Consider the following 13,384-nt stretch of genomic DNA (forward strand, 5'->3'; position numbering starts at 1 on the left):
AGAGCACGATGACTCCAGCCGAAGCTCCCATTGGTTGGTATGACAACACGGTTAACAACTTTAAGGTGTATTTCAGCGCAAGTTTTTGGCTAACCTAGCATTTTGTATGTGTAATTGTTATGATATTGTGAAATTTTTAAAGTCTGAATAGACGTGTGCAACGTATTTAAGGAGTTTATTGGTCTAAACCTGCCTTTTTTTTTTTTTAGGTAGTAAAATCAAGAGCAAGCTGCTGCCGACCATTTCTAATTGAGGTGAGCCGGGCTACTGACAGGTCCGTGAATTACCAGGAATCATTCAAATGTTAACCTATATTTGTGTCATGTTCTCTGCGAGATAAGCTTCCTTCTATGACCAATGGTTCGCAATTTGCTCAAAGTGCTGTGGGCATTACATTATTATTAGAATGATTAGCATGCAAATCTTGTATAGCCGCTGGCGTTGGCACAGGCATCTACCCTTAAATTGCTCTTTCACACTCATTCACATTAGTCTTTCTTTTGGCTGCATCTTATTGCAAGGCCCATAATATTCATAAATTGTAGTCTGTATTTTGTGCGCCATATGAATGTCGTGTAAAAGGTGAGACCCATAACACTAATGTATATATTAAAAGGTCAATACATAGACTGAGGTAAAGTGGACACTGGAAATTAAGTTAAAAAAAATCAGTTTAACCACCAGTATTGTACGCTATAGTTCAATAGACTCATTTTCACCTGCTTTCCTTTTTTTCCTGACTCTTATTGTTTAGTACAACGTTCGTTAGGTACACTAGTTAAAGCCAATGCATCCTAATAATAGTAATAATTACAATAATAATCATTTTTATTTATAATCCACTTTTTATTCAGAGTGCTACAAGTTAAAAGCAATAACTTAAATGCATACAAGCACAATATAAATATATATATCATTGTCATGTCAGCACTGAAAGGCCTTTTTGAATAAAAAGGTTTTTAGGTCAGCTTTAAACGAGTCTGCACTAACCTCATCACTGCTCTAATGTTCAGTTTATGTTGGAAATGTGTTAAAAAGCATGATCATTATTGAGGATGCAACACAAACTAAATGCTAATGTGTTTCTGTTATTTAGCCTATCCCACTGACTAAAATGGGGTTGCCAGAATAATAGAAACAACATCATAGTACTACAAACCTTAGCTTCCAAAATGAAACAAATGCTAAATAGCATAGCCTTCATGAAGCTAAGATTTAATGCAGGACTGTTATATTAGGATGCGTTTGTTTTCACGAGTGCACCTAATTAACTGGCAAGTGAGAATATATTAAGGGTAAAATCTTTATTTAAGCCCATTGTGTTGACAAAACTAGCCCATTAACTCTGCTAATCCATGGAGCGAAAATGAACTGATAGTTGTAGTAGTTAAATTATCGCGCCTTTAATGTTATCAAGTTTAGAAAATGTCAAATATTTCTTAGTTCCAGCTTTTGTTTTCTTCTCCTTTTGGTTTATTTTAGTAAATAAAACCTTTCGAGACTAAACAAACTGTGTGAAGACGTCATATGGGGACTGGAACTGGAAAATGTTATAATATTATGAAATTAAAGTTAGTGCAGCTTTAAGTTCTAGTAGTCATATATTGAGCCAGACTTCTGACATCCCTTATTTTTGTGTTACCTATCGGTTTGATATTGAGCCAAGTCCTTTGGCCCAAATGCAACACAAATAAAACCTGGAGACCTTGCTCTCTCCTTGACCTCGCTGTGGTCCAAGACGCAGAGAGATTTACGCAGTTGCCAAAATACAGCGGCACATATTAAAGTTGGCTTACGAAAGCTTATGCTATATTGAATGTCATCTCGAAACATGTAAAATCTCTATCTCATCCTCCTGAAATATGCGGCCATTAACTGGTATCACTCACTCAGCATTATAGTGTTTTTAATTACATGTGTGACAAGCTGATGAGCACATCAGCGTCTGAAGGTGAACGAGAGTCACAAAGCCCCGTTAATGCTAAACAATTTTGGCAATGCAGGTCTGAATCACTTCCTTATTGATTACTAGACTTTGTGTTCTATTTCACACTTGAATTAATGTCTCTGAGCTTTCCCACCATCCACCTCTCTCAGCCTCTCCCCCCCTTCTCCCCCCCCCCTCTCCCTGGCATGTGCTCCAGTTCATTATTTCTGTCATTTCTTGGTAATTTGGAGTTGGCTGTTTAAAACTTAGAGCCTCTTATTAAGTTTTGGCCATGGTGGATAAGAGGCAGGACTGTAAGAGCACAGAGATAAACTAATCATCTTAAAACCCTAATTATTAGTATCTTACTGTGACAGACTGTTTTTGCGAGCCGGCCAAATTGAGCCTCAAATGAGGAAAGGCATATCTGCGGAAGTGGTAATAATTTTAAGTCATCTCGATCTCGGCTTGGTGTGGCAGAATTCATTAGTGCAGATTAGCACTGTGTGTACAAAGTAAATGAGATATCTAATAGCAAACGTGGAGGTCTGGGGACTCTTAATTTCCTCCCCAGTATAAGGGATGATGTTAAGAGGTGATTATATATATTTTAACATTGTGACATGTGCTACATAGATTTGTCGGCGCCTCCGCCGAGCAGTTACACTAAACAGTGTCACTAAACTGTTGACCTCTCACCGCCTTTTTGAATTTTAGCTGCGGAAAAGGTGAGAAAAATGAACCTCAAATCAGATTACGCCGTGTTACTCAGATGCAGAGGCACGCTGCCTCCCTTTTTTTTTTTTTCTTCCCTTTTTTTTTTTTTTTTGGTGAGGACATGAAGGAAGTTAATTATGTGTGTAAGTAGAAGGTTGGGGGGGAAAAATAATAAGATTACAAAGAATAATTTGCTGATATAATTACACCAGAATTGGGTACACACAATCGTAAAATACATGTATTGCTTGACCTGGGTTAGCCAGTGAAATAAATCCTCCTTCTATAGCCTTTGTTAATTTGTTTTTATCATCTCCAAGTGGTGTTTGTGCAGGCAGTTCAATTTGCATGTGTAATTCCACTGTGCAAATTGACAACAAGTAGATAATTCGAGGAAATAGGCTGGTTGCAGGCCCCTGCTATCTTCCCAAGCCTATTCATTTTGAGGAACCGCTGAGGCATGAAACTCATACATCAACTATTTCCTGACAACGCTTAGGCTTATTGTCCCCTAAAATGTCATTACAGCCATTATTTATGAAGCTAATTCATTTATTAAACCATATTTACTCTGACAGAATTTGTCACATTCTATCCATATCCTGAGCGCCGCTTCCCGACATTGTCTTTCGGTGAGCGTGCGCGAGCACGTACACCCTGGCAAAGTTTTGAATCGACCCTATTTGTCACTCATAATAGTTGGAATATTGCAAAGGGGGGGAAAAAAGAAAAAAGACAGTAGTTCTCGGGCTTTATTGACTTATTCATTTAAAAGTTTTCGTGGCTAAAGCTTACACGGTGAATGTAGTTTGAATAATAACATGCTTTCTGTTTATTTATTTATTTTTTTTTTAAAAAGGAAGGTAATCAGATGCTATTTTAGTAGCACCGATAAAGCCTCCTTCCCCTAAACGAGAGCGTATTAGCGACTTTGAACGCGTTGCAGCCAGACGTGAGGCTAAAGAGTTCTCCCCGTCAAGCCTCCTGGCCTGTTGCTGCTGACTTATGGATCTGTCAGTTTAGTGCAGCGCACTTCAAGACAGTGTGGATAATTTGCAATTGTGAGCGATGAAGTAACACATAGGGGGGTCATAAATTTTAATGTTACATGTTTCTCTCTGGGTAATTCCGTCACACCATTCTCTTGCGTCTCTTTCTTTGGACTTACCTGTCACCCAAAAGCACTTATCACAGCAGTGGCGACGAGTTGTGTTTGAACTGTTTTACACTATTGATTTGGAGGCATGACATTTTAATTAATACTGGGTGTTAGCTTGTCACATATGCAGCCAGGCAGCCTCGTTTGTTGGAATACGAGACAGGCGAGGTGGGGGCAGCGAAGATAAGACTAAAGCACTTACTGTGAAAAGGCTGTAAAACGGGATCAATGTGGAGGGAGAGAGACAGTCATGGGCTGAATTTAAGGTGGGGAAAAAAAAACAGTAATATCTGCGCTCACTGTATTTCTGTCAAGGTCTATTCTCTGCTCGATAACACAAATCAGTGAGACACAGCGTGCCTTCTGTCTTCCACAGGTTGCAGGAGACATCGTGTTATTGGGAGTCTTGCGTTGCCAGCAGACCCAGGGAGACGACCAGGGGGAAATTAGGTAACTTTGTAGCACTCCATTGAACAGCAATAAGCTTTTAGGGCTTAGCAAGCATAAACACATTAAACTGATGAGATTCATCAGCACTCTTGTGTCAAATCTATTGTGCCCACAGGCAGAGCTCAACTGCAGCAAACTGCAGAGCAAGGGACGGGTTTGGAGACAAACCGGAGCTGTGTTTTCTTGTTTATCCACACTGAGTCAGCCCTTCTCGTAGCTGGAATACGAAACTTGGTTCGATACTGATGTATGATTTTACTCGGAATAGCAGAAATGTCCAACCACTTGAAATACATGGAGGTTTAACTAATATATCACCAAAACATTGACTTGAATGTGATTTTATATTAGAAATTCAATAACGTGCATTTTTATTATGATAAGTATTTCATTATTTAGAGGTGAATTACTCATATGTGAGAGATAAATGCAATGTACATTCAAAAATAAGCATTTGTATAAGTAAAAATTGGCTTTATAACGGTTAGAATCTAAGCAACAACATATAGTTGTTATTTATGTCAGAGGTAAGACTCACTACAGGCTCTCTGCACATGATGCATAGATTGTATATGAAAGTATGAAATGCTTTGTGTATGTACATGCCACATCATTAGGTACACTTGACGTGAAAACAAATTCACGCTAATATAAGAGTCCTGCGCTAAATCTTAACTTCATGATGGTATTTGTCTCAAATAACTGAGAGAGATGTTGATTCAACTCCTTTTTGTGGTGATATTGAATCGTTTTGTGTTGAACTGACTCGTGTTTCTATTATTTTTAGTGTTTAGTTTAATCCGAAGTTTAACAGCACCACAAACTACATCGTCTAGATTGATCAGACTGATTAATTACCACCTTTCTGAAGCTGTTTCAACATGAACCGACATGAAGTTAACATTTAGTGCAGGACAGTTTTATTAGAATGCATTCATTTTCACTGGTGTACCTAATGTTTAGGCGATTAGCAACAATGGATGCTTTATGCTTAGACCTGCCTTTCTTAAAGCTTTAGAAGAAGAATTAATTTCAATGTGACTTCAGTGTTAATTGAGACTCATTTTAAGTAATTTCAGGATGTCTTTGTAGACAGTATGAAGCTCTTATTAATATGTCCAGTAGCTGATCTAAGTGTGTTTATAGATTAATGTCTGTGAACAGCATAGTGCCAAACAGGGCCACATAAGTAAGTAAGTAAGAGATTCATCCATTTGTAGTTAGTTCTCCATATTTGGTATCTAATTGGTGTAATCTCAGAGCTGCAAAGCTGGAGGACCTTGCCCTGATAAAAATGATACATTTAAATTGAAATATTTCTTCTCAAAGGTAAGAAGGCCCCTTCAACTTCATTCCCCCATTTATCTGTTGTCTGTTCCTTTCCAAGTCATTATAGCCTCTTTCTTTTGGACGGTTTCACTGGAGGCAACAAGATCGGCATGAAATTAGCTCAGTTTGAGTCTTTATGTGGTCCAATCAGATGAGCTGAGATTTAATCTCGGCTGGCCTGCCCTACCAGAGTCCGACCCCTCAGATGAAATGGACTACATATTCATAGGCTCACTTGCATGGTTGATTATAGCCACACACAGACGGAAAGGTACAACCTTTCTTCTGTTTTTCTTTATTCCAGTTTTCCTCCGAATGAAGACTGAATACTAAACACGAATTCCCCGCGTCGCAAATCACATTTGCATTCGCACGACCACTCACATTATCCCACGTCGTAACTGTTTGTGTCATTTAAATGTTCCTTTACTATAGCGAGCCGCGGTCTACTCTATAATATCCACTCTGGACAGCGTCGTACTTTGTAGCTAAATGTTGTGTGTGCCCTCGTAGCTATTCATTACTCACCCTGACATGAAATAATGTCTTGGAATAATGGGAAATATTACCTGATGAATTAATTATGGTGATAGCATCTAGGGTAGGAGGCTTAAATGCCATCTTAAATTACATGCAGACATTAGAAAACTTTCAACTTGTCGCATTTGCATAAAAGGAGCAGAACTATGCATAAATACAAAGACTTCCTTGGGAAACAGGGAAGCGCGCTCACCGGGAAACCTCATCAATTTAATTTAGTGTAGAAATTATAAATTACATAGTAATCAAGAGGAAATGGGTGAAACGCGTTATGTCTGTGTGCTTCTATACGTACTATATATACACTGTATGGGTGTCCATGTGTGCATATATTTATATATATATATATGTGTGTTTAATTTGATTTCCACTATCACTCTGGGGCTATTTTCATTACTATCTTTGAATGTCAGAAGTGATTGTCTCTCGCAGTAGTTCAGTTTTTAATTGACTTATTGCACCAAATGCCAATTTAGAAACAAAAGGGATTAAAGTGGTCAGTTCCCAGATAACAAATGCGCTGAATCAAAACAGTGATGCAATTCATTGCACCGTTTCATTACGTGCTCTCGGCGCCCAGGACTAATAACGTGAGAGAGGTTTGACCAGAAGATGTCCATCTTTTTTTTAGTGGAGCCCGATGGGACGAGGACAGAACTGTACTAATAGAACAAAGCCTCATTGTGGACGAGTAAATTTAACGCAATAATAACAATAAGTAATTATCTTTTTTTCTTTAATAAAAATGAATCATTCCATTTAAATCCGACTTGTTTTCCACACGTTTTTTTTTATTTATTTATTTATTTTTTTAAGTACGCCCTGCTGGCCTCCATTTATCACACTAAAAACGATGGCTTTGTTGGCAGTATTTCAAGTTTAACCCTTTCACCTTTAGTTTCTCAAACAACAGAGATGCACAGTGGTGTGCATTTGTAGTACAACAACAACAAAAAAAAGCAAGAACAATTTTTTTTTAACCTCCACAAATGAGCCCACCGCTAATTAATCAAACACGCCTACATTGAGTTCACAGGTGAGCTCTCCATCAAGGCGTCGCGGCTCGGGAGGTGGATAAATAAGCCCCCATATTGTATGAAATCTCCTTCTTCTCAGAGAAAGCGAGAGGGAGAGAAAGTAGGGGAGAAGGAATGCCTTGCCTTCCTCATTACACTGCTGTCATTTACTCTTCATCCCCCGTACTCTTTAGTGGCATTAAGACGGGATGTAAATTTGACAGTTAACGCTGTTAGAAAATGGCTAGTTCAAGAAGGGCAGGAATTAGAGATGGGCATTAGGCGCTGATAAGCTCCTTTCCTCTGCCGCGGCGGCTGCTTAACATTCATGGGAAAGTCATCATCAAACAACGTTATCACAGCTCTGTTGACGGCTGAGGAACATCATCACTATGATAATTTTTTTATAGCTGTGAGCCAAAAAAGCACTCTTTTATTTCAGCGGTTTGTTAATGAGATAGGAGCTTGTTGGTATGGGCAAATGCAAACTTGCCACTCTCCAGCATTTGTTTGAGTCCCCCTAGCCTCTCCCCCCACACCTCCATGACTCCCCCCTCCACTCTGTTTAATGTTGCAGGGAAGGGGGAGGCATTTTTATGTACTCCTTTCGAAGTGCTCTGTGTACATTGCTGAAGGAGGGCCTTTATGTGTACCTTTGCAGATCAGTCGCTCAAAGAGAGGAAAACACGGCTATATCAACAAACGCTCCCTCCTAACAGCCCTGTAGCTGGCACCTGTCATTCACCTGGGATTTAGCCATAGATCTGAATAGGGGGAGAATTTCGATGGTTATTGAAGCTGAGTAAACTCCCACCAGCGATAGCGTGCGATCAAGTCTGCTATTAATGATGAAAAGGCTACTTAAACCGTCAGATCCCGGGGCCGTCGTTAATTACGGCTGTAAATCAGTCCCATTGTTTCTTCTTATTTATGTATTGTCCTCTAAGAGGTCAGTTAGCTCAGATATACTTTTGTTTTCTGTTGTCACTAGCCCTGGAGTTATACGCATGTGCGTTAGCTGCCAAGGCTAAGCAGCTTTCTTATGGTTAGGGATACAAACTGTGGGCTGGAGATACCAAAATCTGATTTTGGCTTTATCGCTGTTTGTGTTTGTGGAGTTAAGAGAGATTAATCTTTAGAAAGCCACGCCAAGGGAGGCGACAAATCATCTCTAACTTGGTCTAATTTCTTCTAAAAGTTTTTGTTTGCGTGCGTGAAGGTGAGATGAGGTTCAGATTATCATCAAATTTCAGCGCAGAGCTTTGTGAAACGTGAAACAATGACTCTAAAGTGCACCCAGATGGTTTGTTTGAGCGTCCGATCGGTTAAATGTCCAGGATCACATTGACTCTGAATAAATAAATACTTTCGAGTGAACTTTCCTGATTTCAAAGCCTTGTAATGTGTCTTAACTGTCAGTGCGTTTAATTATATCCAACTGAAGAGACTCAAATCGCAAAGAGTGGTAGTTTGCGCAGCGTCATTTTTTTTTTTTTTTTTTTAAAAGTCTGGCACATAGCACCAACATCTCAAAACCAGTTAGGAGAAAGCAGTAGCAGCCTGCCTGTCTCCACCATGCAGCGAAAGCTCCTGGTAATCATTATGGCAGATGTAAAAGTCAACTCTATCTGGCATAGAATTACACTAGACACAGAAGTCATGCCTAAAATTTCACCGCGTCGATTAAAAAATCCTCCGCTCTCAGGTACTGTAGTGTTAAGAAGCGCCTTTCACACTTTTTGACACATAATTCATAATGATAATTACACGGGGACTCAGTTTGTAGGACGTCTCCTAATAAATGGTCATAAAAAGGGAAAGCGGGGACGACAGAGCAACAACGTTGTTTAAGAATCTCGTCTGGAAAATAAAAAAATAAAAAAATAGCTTATTGCGACATTGAATATGAAAAATATCCCCATCATAATAAGTCAGAGGGACATACCAGGACATTAAGCGTCAGTTTTTCCAACCAGGAAGTCCAAGAGATAAATTACTGTTGTTTTTTATGTGGACTAACTAAAAGTGACGTGAAACTGTATATTATACCCTCCGCTCCCCAGCTCCAGTCTAAACCCTCCATAGAAATGAACTGCAAGATAATTTCCGCTGTCTTTCAGCTACGCTCAACATAAGCAAAGCTACTGATTCCAATCAAAAGACGTTTTTTAATGTTTGTTTAAACACTGTTTATTCATTACTGGCTAAGTTCGCGATCTGACGGGAGAAGACAATTTTTCCACTCTAATGATTTTCATTGAGCGATTAGTTGGAAAACTGACAAAGCCGCAGTGCATTGTTGCGTGTGTCAGCTTGTTGGTATTATTCGGAGTCGTTTCTTTCCCTGGAAAAATGAGCGCGGGGCAAATAAATCGCAGATGTTCTGCAGTTCTTTTTTGAATCCGCAGTAATTTTGCCTTTTGAGCCTATTCCACAACATTATCTCCACTTTGTAGCGGTCTCTGGGCCCTTTGTCAAGTTAGTTCAGCAGTCCTCTGTACTGTAAACCACCATTGCTCTGTGTGTGGCTGGCCCTGTTATTTAGTGCCACTTTGAGAATGTGGATGGAGCTTGATCTAGTGTTTCTGGGCACTGATCGCTCTTAGCAGGGCTGGGGAACCGTAAAAAAATCACGAATAATAATAAATCTCGAAAACAAATCCTCGTCCCCGTTTAATCTCGATATCTGAGACGACGCTCATTTCACGTGATTTAATGTTTATTAATCTCAAATTGCTCAGTGCCACCTACTTTATTCCTGGCGCTGACCAGAATCTTCGAGTGCAACCAGAAATAAGGAACGTTTTGAGCTGCGTAGGAGGACACGGGGCTGAGTGTTTGGCTCTACCAGCGTATAAACTCCTCACAACTAAAGCTACAGTTTGGTTTTCCTTATTTATGATAATGAAATGTAATTCCACCCTTTACTGACATGCGCTGCTCTTATGCTCGGTAAATGATTCCCTTTTCGCCCCGACTTCCATATTTTGAAACCATTACTTAATCACATTGTCACAATCCCCATTGCCTCTCATCAATCCCACACTGAGCTTTATTTGTGATCCTCTCTTTCTTTTTGCCCTCGCTCGTCTTATTCACTCCATTTCTCCTGTTCAGTTCTGCTGCGTTTTAGTTATTTTTTTCATATATTTATTTATTTATTTTTTTAAGGATGACTGGATTACCCCCACTGAAATAGCTGTTACTCAGATTTTAGGTCATATTCAAAATCCATTAGGGAGAGAAATATACAAATAACCCCACTTTTCTCTGCCATTTATAGAGAGCTGCTGTTTCTCATCTTGTGGCTGCTTTAGATTTTGACAGTAATGTTGATAGTAGCAGTTTATCGTATATTCCCATTTGCCACAATGTGAGAAATAAACCTTTCACGATAATAAAGATGTGTTTTAACTGCCTACCAGTCGGATGCTTGTTCTGAATGAATACCGAACGTTACTGTTTCACATTATTATCAATAACAAAAAAGGCTGTGTGAGAGCGCGCTGCAGCAGTTCCAATAATTCATAATATATTAATTTATAATTAGTGGCTTTAATGAAACTGATACCGCAATATTAGTTATTAGGTGTACAGTTTCTAGAGAAACAAATCCGCTCATTCAGTACAATAAAAGTGGCCACATGAAAGAAATAAAGTGAGGAAGCAAAGAGCATTGAAGCTAACGAAGTGTATTACACACTTATTAAAGTAATTTTCACTTTGCCTCCCAGACCTGGCCAAAAACACTTTCAAATTCTCATTGTACTCGGAGGTAGGCTATGCAGAGCGTTTATTATTATTATTTTTTTTTTTTCCTTGTTAACTTTGAAGTAAGCTCAAAAACGTATAGGTAGACAGGGTTGGCATCAAATAATCAGCAACTTCAAAAAGCATGCTGCCACTTAGCACTCCTAAAGCTAATGTCCCCGAGACATTCAGAATGGAAATTATTCAAACTCATTTAGTGGCAGCAAATTGGTCTAAGTTCAATCAGAAAACAGACTGACACTGAACAAGAAGTGCAGCCTAATTATACTTGTTTGTCAAATGAAAATTTCATTTGGGCCGAAATGAAACCTCCGAGCAACTTCTTTTAAGGTGAGCTCCTAGTTGTATTATCAGCTAAATGCAGTAAAATCCATAATCATACGATGATAATGAAAATGGAGCCAATGTTAACATTCAGGCTTCCAATGCCCCGGGCACATGGCGATAAAAATTAAGTACCATAGTCCTCTGCCAGGCACGCTGACACCCGGGCTGGTCTTTAGCCTCTTAGATGCGTTTTTGCATTTTAAAAACTTTATCAAAGCACTGTTGCAATGTGGAAAATGTCAACGTGAAATGCACTGAAGGCAAATTGGAATTTCATTAATAGTAAAATTATTGCTTTTGACTGATGTATTACTATGCTTGTTAAGAGCTGGAGAGTGGAACGCTCGTCTGTCTGGTCGGCAGTCTTGCCTCTTCTTGTCCCGTGCTATTTGCTAAAAGTTAGAGATCTACTTTTGCGGCTGAAAATGGAAATGTGAAGTTGCTAAAGTTGCCGGAAGTGAAGAATGGAGTCTAGCTGGCAGACGCTCGTCGATGTCCTCTGTGATTCCTAACAAGGATATGTGCAGAAGATAGTGAGCTTATTAAAGAAAAAGAGAGGTAGATGGCGTGATATCATGGCAGGTCCGTACTGTCCCTGCTGCAACACGGGGTCCATGCTAACCCCCCATAACAACGTGGACTTGTGTTGACGTCTCCTCTCATTGTTAAACGTGGCGACAGGCCCCTAGAGATCCCGCCGTGGATTGGTATCGCGGCTAAATAGGCCTAACCTGGTGTGAAGGTATCAATTCACCGAGACCCGCGCTCATTCACGAAGCCGTGGTGTTTATTGATTTACCCCCGTAATCCTCTCAGTGTCAATGTCGTCGATGACGGAGGAGGGGAAAATGGGAACGGCGTGTCAGACGGAGGACGTTCTCCGACAGCCGCACGGGACAGACGGATGAGTTTTAGTGAAATACCTGGTGCTGATGTTCTCCTCTGGGAGTTCACGAGTGGTCCAAAATCATTTGTTTTTATATTTCTGACACACATCATAATGGAGTTAGTCACACGTGCGAATATATAGTCCTGAACCCCATCTAATATTCTAATCTATTAGAGTATCTAGAGTTGTCTGACACCTTTTAGAGTAATTAAATTAAATGTACAGTGTTTTGTTGGATTTATCTCTAAAATATAGCCAATGAAGAAAATTAGCTTACAAGCTAATGCTCTCCGGTTTAAGCAGCTGTCTGTGCAGCCTGTCAGGAATAAATGCTTTAAACGTTAGACACGGACGATGCCCGGTCATGCTTTGCCACCTTAAATAAGCTCATGCTTTAATTTTAGAAGTTTTTTTTTTTTTCCCCCAGTACAGGAACTGCAATTCACGATTTGACTTGACACCGTCTCAGACTTGCTCTCACATCTGCATTATGTTTCCATCTAACTATTCATCTGATCGATATAAATAGAAGCCTTTTTCCATCTGAGGGTTCATGTCCATTTTAATAAGTTCCTGTCACATTTACAGGAAAGGCTGTTATTTGAAATGTAAATATAATAAATTAAGTTTATAATAGTTTTATATAGTACTGTGATATATAAAAAAAAGCTTTTGGTTTTAAAGTATGAGAAAATAAGTAAATAATTTAATTTGTCAAATTAAATAAAGACAGTTTTTTTTTTGGAAGCCTAAATAATACAAACATGCTACATGTTTATAAGAACATGTATTAAATAATGTTAGGTAGAAAACTAGATTTTTAACTTTTTTTCTTACATTTAATTCCAAAATGCCCATTAATTTAAACCCCATGTAAAAAAAAAAAAAAAAAATAGACTTTAAGAGGTGTATTTTACAGCTGGTAAATCCAGTAAATCTGACCTCCTGATCCTCTCATGACATAGGAGAGAGTGTATTAGAGATACACCTGCACTCATGGACTACGGACAAAAGGCTGAAGTAAAAAAAATTTAATATACAATAATATACAAACTAATTTTCAGTGTACTCTTCTTGAGAGATTTTGACTAAATGACGCAGCATTAACTACTGTTCACAAACAAAAATTCGGCCGCACTCTTCACCTAAACATATTATCTGTATTTTCGAGCCGCTCCGAAATGACCTCGGCTCGCGGAGTAAACAGCGGAAGCCCACAGCTGTACGTTCCTCGATAACATCTTCATTCCCACAATCGC

General features: G+C 39.1%; 1 long non-coding RNA gene across 1 annotated transcript; it reads left to right on the plus strand.

Annotated features, from left to right (window-relative positions):
- The first annotated feature begins 46 nt into the window (after window positions 1-46).
- On the plus strand, window positions 47-4,231 carry LOC125019345. The gene is made up of 3 exons (XR_007114057.1): window positions 47-104; window positions 210-274; window positions 4,180-4,231. It is a non-coding gene; the product is annotated as an uncharacterized LOC125019345 (long non-coding RNA).
- The last annotated feature ends 9,153 nt before the right edge of the window (window positions 4,232-13,384 follow it).

This window comes from Mugil cephalus, chromosome 13 (assembly GCF_022458985.1).
Source record: "Mugil cephalus isolate CIBA_MC_2020 chromosome 13, CIBA_Mcephalus_1.1, whole genome shotgun sequence".
NCBI classification, from domain to species: domain Eukaryota; kingdom Metazoa; phylum Chordata; class Actinopteri; order Mugiliformes; family Mugilidae; genus Mugil; species Mugil cephalus.